Source organism: Ricinus communis, chromosome 8, assembly GCF_019578655.1.
Source record: "Ricinus communis isolate WT05 ecotype wild-type chromosome 8, ASM1957865v1, whole genome shotgun sequence".
In the NCBI taxonomy this organism is placed as follows: Eukaryota; Viridiplantae; Streptophyta; class Magnoliopsida; order Malpighiales; family Euphorbiaceae; genus Ricinus; species Ricinus communis.
Window position 1 is genome coordinate 20335999 of NC_063263.1, and position 12369 is coordinate 20348367.

Consider the following 12369-nt stretch of genomic DNA (forward strand, 5'->3'; position numbering starts at 1 on the left):
ACTTAACGAAATATTTGACATAATAATTTACATAGTTTTTAAATAAATAAAAAAAGATATATAGCAAATCATATACTAATAAAGTTTTCTTTATTATTATAATTATCTTAACCATGTAAGCATCCATGTCAGCATGATGACAAGAGCTTTTGTGTTATTCCAATTATATCTAATTGACAAGGTTTACGTTATAAATCAAATTTAGCTCAATAAATTAATAATTAATAAAATTAAATAATTATCTATAATTTTTAAATTAAACTTTTATGTCCAAACATATTAGAAAAATGGTAGATATTCTACGTGTCAACATGCATCCCAAAATCACCGGAGTTCGATTGCTGAAATTTCCAACAGTGCCAAAATTCAAGGATAGCCACACGAAGCTTGTAAAATGTGGAGTCTGAAAATGGTATTTGCGTTGCTTGAAGTTCGTCGGAAGCCACAAAATCGAAGCCAAGAAGCTTTGGCTTCGATGAGGCCAGAACATGGCTGCCAGTAAGGGAAAACGGCGAGAGAAGGTTGCTATTAGGGTTTTTGGTGATGAAGGAATCGATTTCGGCATCAGATGGCGAAAAGGACACTGGCAAGGCGGTGAAACGGTGATGGCAGCGAAGGAGCGTTTTCTTCCTTTAAGGCTTGATGATTTTCAGCAAAATCAGCGGTTACAAGATGGTGGCCATGACGAGACTTCCTTTGGTTGGAGTTAGATGTTGAAAAATGGCTGGAAAAAAAAGATCTGAAGGAGAGAGAATGAGAAAAGAAAATTGTGATATGCCCAAGGACCAAAAGCAAAGTTTTTCAAAAACCTCGATTATATTTTGGAACCCTCAAAATAAAGACAAGGTACTAAAAGGATATTTGAAAATTCACTCTTACGCGGGGAATAAAAACTAACATCCTAAATTAACATTTAGACTTGGAAAATATTTTACTATTACTTTAATATATTCCTATGTTATTTATAAATCCATTTACGTCGAACTTTAGTTTAACATAATATATTGAGTTGAGATCATTTGAATTAAAATCATTAAAATAGTTCAAGGTAGAACACTTAAAGGTGTTTTGAAATATCTAGCAAATCAAAAAAGCTTAATTACTAAATAACTCTTGAAAATTTAATAGTTAATTGAAAATGAAAATTTGAGGTACTACATGTGCACTCAGGATCTTCTCAAATTAGGGTTAAGTATTTAGGAGGATTTTTTTATGGGTTAAATACTACTTATGTCTTGAGGTTTGGTTTAATATATGACTCAATTTCTTCATTTTTTTTATTACAGTAAAACTCCGTTGAATTTTAATAAAACTAACTACTAACCCTTCCGTATTAGTTAAATGATTAAACTAGTAATTTAATATTATAATTTGATCATTAAATTTATTAACAAGTATCAAACTCGTTCAAAATTAATTTTATTATTATATTAGAGTAAAATCTTATTTTTAGCACAAGTTAATTTTAGTTTCTAATTAAAATAATAAATTAAATATTCTTTTATTTGTTTACATCTTTCACTTTTTAGCATAACTTAATTCTAAAAAAATAAAAACATATTAAAAATATATATTTTTACTTAATATTATTTAATTACTTTATAGTTTAATTTTAAATTTTTAATTAAAATAAATAGTTGAAAGTTCTTAATTTTTATTAAACATTAAAATTAAACTATATTAAAATAAAAAATTTACTGGTATTAATCTCATTTGAATGGTTGATAAAAAGTCTCATTTTTAACACACAAGATTATTATGATCTTCATGACTGTAAACTTATCAACTTGGTATCAAGCTTATTTTATTATATTAAGACGTGATTGTTTAATTTTATTTTTACTTTTTATATAGTTTAACTATAATATATAATAAAAATAACAATAGAATGCAATTTTCTTAACTAGAAATGTTTGTTTTATATTAATAACTAAAATTAAATTATATAGCAATTTAATAATATTATTATAAATATAAATAGTTTTAAAATATTTAAATTTGCTTGAATTAAATTACATCAAAAATAAAAAATTAGAGCAAGAAAAATAATATTAAATTTATAAGTTTAATTAGAAATTAAAACTAACTGGTACTAAAAATAAGATTTTTCAGTAATTCAATTGTGAACGAATTTGATATTTAATAATAAGTTTAAAGATCAAATTATAATCTTAAATTATCAGTTTAGTCATTCGAATAACACAGGAAGATATTAATAGTTAGTGTTGTTAAAATTCAAAAATTATATTATAATAATAAATACAAAAACCGACTCATGTATTAGACTAAATCACAAAAGTAAATAATACTTTATATATATATATATATATATATATATATATATATATATATATATATATATATATATATATATATATATATATATATATATATATTAAGTTGTGTAAGCCTATGGGCTGTGTTCAAGGGCTTTAAGCCTGAGTCTAGGAGATTACAAGGCTTTGAGCCCTTTCTTTATACTCTTTATATAATGTTTGTTAGATGGGCTTTATGTACAAAATCTCTATATTCGCTCTTTAGCTTTTACCACTTAAATAATTCTTGTCCAAAAACTAAATATTATCTCTCCATCTTAGTCTAAAGATTAAATTGATAATTTAATATTACAATTTAATTCTTAAATTTATTATCAAATATTAAACTCATCCAAAATTAATTTTATTATCGAATCAGAGTAAAATTTTATTTTTAGCATAAATTAATTTTAGTGTCTAACTAAGATAATAAATTTAATATTTTTTTCTTGCTCTATATTTTATTCTTAATATAATTTAATTCAAATAAATTTAAACATTTTAAAACTACTTTTATTTACAATAATATTATTAAATTATTATATAATTTAATTTTAGTTATTAATTTATAAACATTTCTAATTAACAAATATTGTTCTATCATTATTTTATTATATATTATAGTTAAATTATATAAAATAAATAAATTAAACAATCATATTTAAATCTCGTGAAATAATCTAGACACCATGTTGACAAATTCACTATCAATGAAAAAATTATGATAATCTTGTTTGTTAAAATGATACCTTTTACTAACCATTCAAATAAGACTAATACGAATAAATTTTTTATTTTTAATATAGTTTAAATTTAGTATCTAATAAAAATAATAACTTTAATTAGTTATTTATTTAAATATTTAAAATTAAACTACATAGTAATTTAATAATATTAAATAAAAAATAAGTATTTTTTAATATGTCTAATTTTTAGAATTAAATTATGTTAAAAAATAAAAGATATAAATAAGTAAAATAATATCAAATTTACTATTTTAATTAGATAATAGAATTAATTTTGAACGAGTTTGATACTTGATAATAAATTCAATGATCAAATTGTAATTTTAAATTACCAGTTTAGTCATTAGATTAACACGGAAGAGGGTAGTACTTAGTTTTATTAAAACTGAACGAGGTTTTAATGTAAAAATACGGAGACTGAGTCATATATTAAACCAAACCCCAGGGATAAATAATATTTAACCCAATCTTTTTATTAAAATGTAATAAATATTTATAGTTTGCACTATGTTTAGTTGATATAAATTCTAAAACTTTATAAAATTTATTAGCAAATCAAAAAATTGTGTTTAGTTGAAATAAAAATTTACTTAGCATTTTTATTGATTAAAATTATAATATTAGATAAACTTAAATATAATTTAGTTGTATAAATTATTTTTTTTCAAGAAAATGGTACATTAATAAATTAATATAACCCATAAGTTTAAAATAATTCTTTCAATTTGACCACATAATTTTATTTTCTCATATTTTGTTTTTCTCTTCTCTCTAAAGATTGTTTTAGTCTGAATTTATTATGTTTTAGAAATGTTATTTTATTGTAAAAATATTTTTTTTTTAAATAAGTCCTATAGGTATTATTAAACTACTAGCATACAAATTTATTGGCAAATGAACTTTATTTAAAATTTAAGAAAAGATCAAAATTCGACTCTATAGTTTAACTTTTTGACACAAGAGATCTTATAATTTTTTATAATACTTTAATATCATGATAATTATATTTTTAATAATTTATATTCAAATTCATTTAACACCATTAATAGTTTTGGTCATTGAATTTCAAATAAAGTTTGTTTGTAGCATATCAATCATGTCGAATAAATGGCAAGTTGTAAAGTTCTACAGTCTTGTCGGATCATCCAAAATTAGTTAGAGATTACTAGAACTAAAAAGAAAATTAAATTATGAGACTATTTTCTTTCTCTCTTCAACTTTTTCTCTAAACTTTATGAAAATTGATAAGGCTAGTCTTGGATAAAAACTAAGTTAAGAAAGAGTGAAATATTTATAAAATCACTAATAATTGATACTAAATAAATAAGCTATTGAATTAACAATATTAGTGAACTTGATGCAAATTGTTAATAGTTTAACTATCAAGGTATTAAAGTGTTATAAAAAAATCATAAGACCCATTATATCAAGAGGGGCTATATCCTATTCCCCGAACAAGTACCCCACTTGCATCAAAAAAATTAATGCATATTTTCATTTGAAATAATTTATATTTTTTAGACTTATATTAAATATTGGTTAAATTATATTCATTAAATATGTATTGAATATTTATTATTTGAATGTTGAACATTTATTGTTTACTAATTTATTTTATTAAAAAAATATTTATATGACAATATAAATATATATAATATAATTTTAACTTAATATTTTTTAAATTTACTAATTTTAAAAATGATTTACATTAGAATAATTGAAAAAGAAAATGTTAACAAATATATTAATTTTTAAATTTTATCTATTATAATATAAATTTTCAAATATATTAGAATAACGGTCGCCACCGACGCCTGCAACGTCCCCCTCTCTCTCTTCCCGACACCGCACTCTCTCTCTCTCTCCTCCTTTCTTCTTCCCCGATTTCTTTCCTTTCAATATCGACATTAGGCCCCCAAACTTTTCCTTATTGCAATTTGGTCCCTCAACTTTCTTATTTACTTACAATTTCATCCTACAGAATTCCAATTTAACCCCCAAACTTTCCTTTTAGCCTTTCAATTAAGCCCCTAACTATTTAATTTGGGCCAAATCCGAATTATTGAAAATACACAATTACAAAAATACCCCTGACCGACATATTTATTTACAAAAATACCAAACTCACAAATTTCCATTAAAACCCCATAAAAATAACATTATACTTTCAATCCTTATTCCAAAATAAATTTCCAATTTAGTCCTAACACACAATTAAATTAAATAATCAATTTCCAACTTAAAATTTAATACTACTAATCAATTATAATACCAATTTTTCCAAAATTCTTTTATAAAAACATCCTTTATAATTTCTTCCAAAATTTTTCAATATATAATTTTACTTATATAAATATGCATTTGGAAAAATTTTGAATAACCAAAATATAATCATTTCTCAAATAGTTTACTTAATTACTCCTTAAAAATCAAACTAATTGGATATGGAAAATAACTCATTTATTTATCTAACATGAACATTCAAAATTTGTATTTAAATCATTCCAATTAAACCGAATAAAAATAAAGCTAAAATTAACTTAAATAAAAACTCATTATTAAATATATAAAAATTTCGGGTGTTACATTCTCCCCCCCTTAAAAAAAAAATTCGACCTCGAATTTTAAAAGAAAAGGGGCTACACTCTAAGACTGAAACTAATTAGGAACCTCTCATCTCCAACTCGGCTCCTCGGAAACTTTTCCTCGGCAGAAATAAACCACAAGACTCATCGACAAAACCCTTAAATAAAACTGGTGAACCTGAAAATCCGCGATCCTCACTTACTACTCCTCGGAAACCAAATCTTTACTTGCTTTCACACACTAAGGGTCCAACACGAGCAAAGGATAGAAAATATACTTCCTCAACTCAGACTTACAAACAACTGGATTTGACCTCAGAGAACATTACTAATACTTGGCGGCAAGTCCAACTTACATTCCACCTCACCAACCTGCCGACAAAACTAAGGGTTTCCACACAAGAAGGGCCAATTCTGATCCTGCCAAAAATCCACTCACCAAATTTCCTTCCTAATGACGTGCCCCTTGCACGTACAGAAAAATCCTTAACATCTACATCACATCATTCTCGACATAACATCCATCTGATCGCATCAACCGACACAACCTATGCCATCCTGACACAAGATTTCTCTTTGACTGAAATCTAAAAGCCTCCCTTATAATCTAACATGGGGCCTACAGCTCCACATACTCACTCTCTCAACAACTCAACTCGTCATCCAGAGAATTCCCAAGCTAACACAATTTACTTTGAAAAATTTACTTATTTATTTACTTTATAATCATCACTGATAAAGCTTTATCATCTTGGAAAAACACTTTTGTAAAATCATAAAATCTCCAGCCATTTCTCTTTATATAAAATTCTACAATATCGCGCACCAGGGTGATGATGCCCCTATCACCAAGGGTTGCAATGCACGATGTATGATGCATGTCCTAAAATGAATTTATGCATGCCTAACAGTGAAATGCCATAATGCATTCTTACGGGACTGGGCGCAATATTGTAATTTAAAACACTTGTTCTACTTAGAAAAATAAATAATGTTCGCTTAAGTTTCTCTGAATTCTGAGCGTCCGAAAATACTCCTGCCACCTTTCTTAAGCTTCTTACAATCACCAACTCAACCATAACAGCCGATATCCGCTCGACTTCCCAGGCACTACTTTCGGCGCTACTCAATAAGGCGATGCCTGATGCGATGACGAGGCAGCTCATGACATGACTGCAACCACGCTCTACACTAAAACTGACTGCGGTGCCCACCATCGAAACAACAATCAAAGCTTCAAAAGGCGGACTGCACTAATCACTTGAAGAAACAGCACGAGTCTACCACGCTTCGAATCTTCCCATCGCTACAAAGCTCATTCTCAGCACGGCACCAAAGACAAGCTCACAAGAAAAGAATGACAGACTCTCTAACAAAGAAGGCTGAGACACTGGAGTCAATGAAAACAACAAGACAGACATGATCCTAACTCCATGATGCCAAGAAAAATCTCAACTTAGGTCGAAGGAAATCTAAACCTAAGCTCTGATACCAACTTTGTCACGACCCCACCCGTGGGCTCGTGACCGGCACTAAGGAATGGGTAGGCTTAAGGCCACCGAAACCCGTAGTAAGCTTGACACTCACTGATTTAAACAAATCTCATCTCAAATTAATATTATTAAAGCCACAATTTATCTTAACAGGTACATTCTACATAAATACTTGGGAAAACTAGGCGAGACTGAAACTCGAAAATTTACAACTGATACATCTACTATTACTACTCATGAGAATCTAAGATTTACCAATTTACATACCAAATCAAATACATCACCCGATGATGAAGGAGTTCTTGAATAAGAGTCGCGAGAGGACTAACAAATCAGTCCCCGAGAGTGAGTTAAAATCATATATCTATAACAGTTTCAAATATCTCAATGTCACCTTATTTAATTTTAAAATAATTAATAAATCACGCGAACCATACGTGTCATGTTAAAACATATGTGTCATGCCATGCTTAAACAAAATTTATTCCACATGCAACGGGACGGAGTACTTCAGTAGAACTCTAATCCCAACTCTAAAATCTCGATTATTTCAACACTTATGTCTCAACTAACCTCAACTCTATCATCTCAAACCTCTCATTCCAACAGGACTGGCGCCCAGAGAGCAAAGCTCGACCAGGGACCTTACCTCCAGTCCGGTCACTTAACTCTCAGCCTTAGCCTTTCGGCTCTCTTATCCAATAAGACTGGCGCCCAGAGAGCTTAGCTCGACCAGGGACCTTACCTCCAGTCTGGTCACTTAAATTTCCAAATAAGCCGGCCAGAGAGCAATGCTCGACCAGGGACCTTTACTCCGGTAACCACACTCTACTAAGCCCAGAGAGCGATGCTCGACCAGGGCAGGTCCTAATCTTTCTTTCTTAAAATTTTTACCTCTTTACCCTTTCCCTATCTCTCTCAGATTATATTGGGACACTCATCCAACTCCTATGTTCTACTGCCGTCCCATCCTGAGTCATCATGCAATATTAAAATTGGTAATAAAGGAAAAACATATTTAAATAGTAATTAAAAGCATCATGCAAATGATAATAATAATAATTAAATGAAAAATTGAAATTGCAAATAAATATTCACAGTAGCAAATCAAATTTTATGCATGACACGTGCGTAAGCGATATATGACTTTAACTCACAGGTTGGGCGACCTCCTAGCTCTGCTCCGGTGCCTCGGTTGGAGCGAGCCGAACAGACAGATCATCTAATCACGGAAAACAATTTATCAAAACGCTAAAACAATCGATCATTAATCCTAGGTCTAGACTCAGACTGTCTAAGAATCTCGACTCGGAGAATTCTACCGAAAATCCGAACCTCCCTACAACACGAACATTACCCCCCCGTAAAAGCGGGTCGGGACTGCCGGAAAAACACTCCAAATATCCAACAATTTAAACAATGGGAGTCGGGTCCCCGAACTTCACTATTTCCGACCTCGCCACACAAAGACAAAATACGACTATGGCAGGCCAACTGACAGACAAATATTTATGACTCACAAATATCATCAAATACTCAATATAAACCATTAGACACAATTAAACCAAGAATTCCAAAATTAACGGGCCAAAGATAATTACCGAGACGCTCGATCGCTCGGTCGACTCGCCTCCGGCCGCCGGAGTCCGATCGACGATCCGAACACACCATCGGACTCACAACGACGCGCTGAAGACGATCCCCGCTTCCGATTTTCGATCTGACACCCGATCATCCGGAGAAATTTGCGGACGATCTCGGCCATCGATTTGCAAACGAAACCCGATCGCCACAAAACCGGTGCCAATGCGAAGCTTGAGATGAGGAGAGTCGGAATACATCCTCCGATCATCCATCCTCCGCGGGAGCTCGCCGGAAAAGCCCAAAAATGCGGCTGCCACTCTAAGTTTCACTTTGCCGGATCTTGCAACTCCGGCCACCCCAGGCGTCGCCACTGCTGCCAGAAAAGAGCCCTCGCCGAGAGGAGCCGATCGCCACCCAACTCGGCCGCCAACAATGCCGGAAACACGCCTGGAAGCCGGCCACCGCCACTGCTGCGCCGGCCAACAAGACGCCGCTCGGCCAAACTTTTCCTTATTGCAATTTGGTCCCTCAACTTTCTTATTTACTTACAATTTCATCCTGCAGAATTCCAATTTAACCCTCAAACTTTCTTAAGCCTTTCAATTAAGCCCCTAACTATTTAATTTGGGCCAAATCCGAATTATTGAAAATACACAATTACAAAAATACCCCTGACCGACATATTTATTTACAAAAATACTAAACTCACAAATTTCCATTAAAACCCCATAAAAATAACATTATACTTTCAATCCTTATTCCAAAATAAATTTTCAATTTAGTCCTAACACACAATTAAATTAAATAATCAATTTCCAACTTAAAATTTAATACTACTAATCAATTATAATACCAATTTTCCCAAAATTCTTTTATAAAAACATCCTTTATAATTTCTTCCAAAATTTTTCAATATATAATTTTACTTATATTAATATGCATTTGGGAAAATTTTGAATAACCAAAATATAATCATTTCTCAAATAGTTTACTTAATTACTCCTTAAAAATCAAACTAATTGGATATGGAAAATAACTCATTTATTTATCTAACATGAACATTCAAAATTTGTATTTAAATCATTCCAATTAAACCGAATAAAAATAAAGCTAAAATTAACTTAAATAAAAACTCATTATTAAATATATAAAAATTCCGGGTGTTACAACTAAGGTATAAATTCCAGCCCTTGTGTCAATAAAATTTATTTACAAATTTAAATCTCAAATAAAGTTTTTTGGATCATACGGACTGTAATATCTGGAATCTTCCTTTAATAATGATAATATTAATAATAATTAATAAATTAATTTTTATTTAAATTAATTTTACTTTATTTTTATTTGGTTGAAATTGAAATGATTTAAATGGAATTTTAATGCTACGCAAATAAGGGAGTTATCTTCTATATCCAATTAGTTTGATTTTTAAAAAATTAATTAAGTAAATTCTTTAAAAAATAGATTATGTTTTTGGTCATTCAACTTTTATCAGATGTGAATATATAAATTAACTTATATATTGAAAGTTATGAAAGAATTAGTAAAGAATATTTTATAAAATAATTATTGGAAAAATGGCATTTTAATTAGCTAATGGTGTAAATTTTAATTGAAAAATATTTAGCAAATTGATTAATTAAATTAATTGTGTATTAGGATTAAATTAGAAATTTATTTTGGAATAAGGATTAAAAGCATAATTTTATTAATATGGAGAAATTTTTAGCTAATGGTATTTTTATAATTAAATACGTCAACAAGGGCTTTTTGATAATTTTACATTTAAAAGCAAGGGTAAATATGTAATTATATATTTTCAATAATTCTGTTTTGGCCCAAATTAAATAATTAAGGGCTTAATTGAAAAGCTAAAGAAAAGTTTAAGGGTTAATTGAAAATTTTACAGGACGAAATTGTTATGAATTAAAAAATATTGAAGGACTAAATGGTAAAGTAGAAAAGTTCAGGGACCAAATGTCGATAGGAAGAAAAGAAAGAGAAGAAGAAGAGGAGGGAGAAATCGTCGCTGAGGAAGAGAGGGAGAGGAGCAAGAAGAGTGGCTTCAGCTGTAAGTTGAAATAAATAGTTTGTCGAACTGTCTACCATTAGTTGTGATTTGTGATGTGTGGCGGAGTCGGGAAAAATAGTGAAGTATTAAGGACCCGACTCCCGTTACAATGAATTGTTGAATATTTGAAGTGTTTTCTAGTAGGTCGTGGACCCGTTTTACCGGAGGTAAACGTCCGTGTTTATGAGAGGTTCTGCCAAATATTTGGTAGAATTTACCCGAGTCAAATTTTTAGACAGTCAATCCTAAAAATCTAGACCTAGGGTTAATTGTCAAATTTTTCAATGTTATTGATTAAATTATTTTTCGTGATTAGATAATCCGTCAGTTCGGCTCGCTCCACCTGAGGCATCGAAGCAGAGCTAGGAGGTCGTCAGATCTGTGAGTTAAAGTCATATATTTGTTCATCTGTCATGCTAAAACTTTTATGTGATAGTTCTGATTAAATAATTTAATTTTTTAATTATTTATTTAATCATTATTCATATATGTTTCATTTACTGTATTGTGGTTTTGTGTTGTCGTGTTGACTCGGGATGGGACGGCTGTAGAACATGCTACCGATGACTTATACCGGTATGAATCAGAGATAGAAAATAAAGGGGTAAAGGTTTGTAAATTTTTAAAAGGTAAATTTAGGATTTGCCTTGGTCGAGCATTGCTCTCTAGGTTGAGTAGAGTGAGTTTGCCGGAGTAAAAGTCCCTGGTCAAGCATTGCTCTCTGGGCGCGAGCTTATTTGGAAACCTAAGTGACCAGACTGGAGTTAAGGACCTGGTCGAGTTTCGCTCTCTGAGCGCCAGTTTTATTGGAGTAAGAGAGCCTAAGGGCTAAGACTGATAGTGATAATTAAGTGATCGAACTGGAGTTAAGGACCCTGGTCGAACTTCGCTCTCTGGGCGCTAGTTCTGTTGGAATGAGAAAGTCGAGATATTAGCGTTAGGATTAAGGTTCTACTGAAGTACTCCGTTTCGTAGTATGTGAAAATTATTTTTATTTATTTAAGCATGACATGATACGTATATTTTTGCATGATTTAATGTTTATTTCAAATTAAATAAATATGTTATTGAAGTGTTTGAAATTATTTTTAGATATATGATTTTAACTCACTCTCGAGACTGACAGTCTCAATTTCACTGCTTTTCAGGTAATTGTTAGTCTTCCCGCAGTTCTTATCTAACAACCCGACTCCTTCATCATCGAGTTGATATAATTGATTTTGGTATGCTTGACTTGTAAAATTTTAGATTCTCTGCAGTAGAAATTTTAGACTTATCAGTTGTAATTTTGTGTAAATTAGAGGCTTGCCTAATTATACTGGCAGACCAAATTAAATATGTAGAATTTAATAGTTAAGATTAATTGTGAAAAAAATACTTAAAAATTAAGTTCGAATTTTAATTTGATTTAGTAAACAGTCAAGCTTACTACGGGATTTGATGACCTTAACCCTACCCATTCCCAGTGTCGGTCACAGGCCCACAGATCGGGTGGCGACACAGACCTACTTATTATGGACATGTAGAACTTGATTCCTAGATGGTTTTAAGGATAATATAGAATGAATTCGAATA